The following is a 2,635-nucleotide window of genomic DNA, read 5'->3' as shown; positions in this document are numbered from 1 at the left end:
AACCCCGCCTGGGAGTGGGGACATCCTCTGCTTCCTGCCACTCAGAGGGGGGTCTGTGGGTGTGTCTGGAGAACCTAGGAGATGTGTGTGTGTGTGTGTGTGCGTGTGTGTGTGTGTGTGTCTGCTGGGGGTCTGCCCCCAGCCACAGCATGGAGGCTTGGAGCAGGTGCCCCTCTCTGTTGATCTCTCAGGCTCCTGGCCTCCACTGCGTGTTGTATTCTCCCTTGAGCTGTGGACAGGCTGGGGTGCTGCCTGCAGGCCGCCCTTTCCTGCTCGGGGATCGCCACAGTGACCCAGAAGCAGGCCTTGCCCAGTGCTGCCTATAGGCTGCACTTTACTACTCACCGATCGCTGGATCACCAGAGCACCCAGGGTCAGGCCCTGCTGGGTGCTGCCTGTGGGCAGCACTTTCCTGCTCTCTAATCGCCATGGGGTCCCGGCTGGGGGTGGGGCTTAGGCAGCACACTGGGGTCCCAGCTGGGGGCGGGGTTTAGGCAGCGCGATTGCACACAGGGCCCGGATGGCGGCTTGCGCTGTCCCGCCCTGCCTGCAGTATGCAAATTAGCTGTCATCTTTGTTGGCGGCTAATTTGCATATCATGCTGATTAGCCAATGAGAGGTGTAGCAAAGGTATGGTCAATTACCATCTTTGTCTATTATTAGATAGGATATATATATATATATGGCTAAGTGCCTGTCTCACCGGTAGCTATGACATGCAGTGACCACCAGGGGGCAGTTGCTCAATGCAGGAGCTGTCATGACAAGCACTAGCCATTTAAAAATAAACAGCACTGCCGAAACCGGTTTGGCTCAGTGGATAGAGCGTCAGCCTGCGGACTGAAAGGTCCCAGGTTCGATTCCGGTCAAGGGCATGTACCTGGGTTGCGGGCACATCCCCAGTGGGAGATGTGCAGGAGGCAGCTGATCGATGTCCCTCTCTCATCGATGTTTCTAACTCTCTATCTCTCTCCCTTCCTCTCTGTAAAAAATCAATAAAATATATTAAAAAAAACAAAAACTAAAAAAATAAACAGCACTGACAAATCAACACTCAGCTTCCCTCAAGTGGGAAACAGGCCCTGCCACCACCCTGGAGCAACACCTCACCAAATTGCAGCCAACATAGCCAAGACTCCATGGCACAAAATGCAGCCCACAGCCCAACCCAGCCTGGAAATGGTCTTTGTGGGCGCCAGGTAATGACGTCACGCAGCAACGTCCAGCTTTCTCTCCCTAGTAACTAGCCTCTTTGGAGTTTCTTTAGCCCAGGAATCCGACTTGCTTTATATCCAGGTGCAAACATTTTACAGTTTCACCACATGTTTGTGAAGTGTTTTCCCGTGCCTCATCTCATTTGATCCTCACAGAAGTCCTGGAGTAGGTAGATAGAAGACTCAGTAGAATCCTGGTTTCTTTTGATTAGCAAGATGTGAATAGCTATATAAAATATTTCTTCTAATTAATTTCCTTTCAATGTGCACGAATCTGTGCACTGGGACACTAGTAACAGATAATATCACCAGTGTTATCATAAGTAAGTGGTGATCTAAAGAACTACCTCATCTTGCCACCAGTTATTTGAGATTTAAAACTGAAGTAATAACTTAGGGAGTATTTTATGAAGTTAAATGACTTTCAGAAATTATGAAAATTACTGATCAGTATATAAGTGCTCTGGTAGCAGGACATATCTGATATCTGCATATGGTTGTCTTAGTTCAGGTTCTCCCAGAAGCAGACCATGAGACAAGGAATGAAATGTAAGTAGATTGTTTGGGAAATGAGCCCAGGTAAGATGGGAGGGGAGTAAGACCAAAAGAATAAGGTCTAAACTAGGGCCCAATATTATATGTACCTTGACAAGTAGGGAAAACTCTGGGGAACCTCGAATGGCCCAATCATAAGCTCCCCTCCTCATCCTGCTCCCACAGATGAGGTCTCCTAGCCAAAGAATCCTTGTCACAGGACCAGGCACACTTCCCTGTGTAGGGGCTTCCGTTCCCTGCCAGCCCACAGAATTATTCAAATTAATCACATCCTCCCTTGAGAACCTCTGGGCACCCCACCTGCTTGCGCTACAAAACCTGCCTCCCACAGCCCCTGCTTGTTCATAATGTTCCCAAGTGCAATCTCTGTGCAGCCCTGTGTGACATGCAGTGTCCTCCTCCTCTAGGCTCTGCATATATGGAATAAACTGTTGTCCATTTCACCTCTCCTGTGTCAGGTGTTGTGTCTGGTCATCTCAATAACCCCAGAGCAGAAATCCCTCCCTCACCAACAGGACAAAGAAGAGAAAATTAAAACAGAGACAGAGAACAGACTCATGGTTGCCAGATAGGAGGGGGTCAAGGGCATCGGTGAAAAATGTGAAAGAATGAAGACATACAAATTGGCAATTACAGTCATGGGGATGTCAAGTGCAGCATAGGGAATACAGTCAATAATCTACACTAATAAAAGAGAAACATGGTAATTGGTGTACGACCGCTACCCTTTTCATTGGTTAATCAGCGAGATATGCAAATTAACTGTCAGCCAAGATGGCCGCCGGCAGCCAGGCAGCTTGAAACTAACATGAGGCTTGCTTGCTTCAGTGACGGAGGACTCCAACGTTCCCCGCCTGCCGCTTCAG

The sequence above is a fragment of the Myotis davidii genome, unplaced genomic scaffold (assembly GCF_000327345.1).
Source record: "Myotis davidii unplaced genomic scaffold, ASM32734v1 scaffold980, whole genome shotgun sequence".
Taxonomy (NCBI): Eukaryota; Metazoa; Chordata; class Mammalia; order Chiroptera; family Vespertilionidae; genus Myotis; species Myotis davidii.
The sequence above is the reverse complement of the archived record's forward strand: the minus strand, read 5'-3'. Positions refer to the sequence as shown.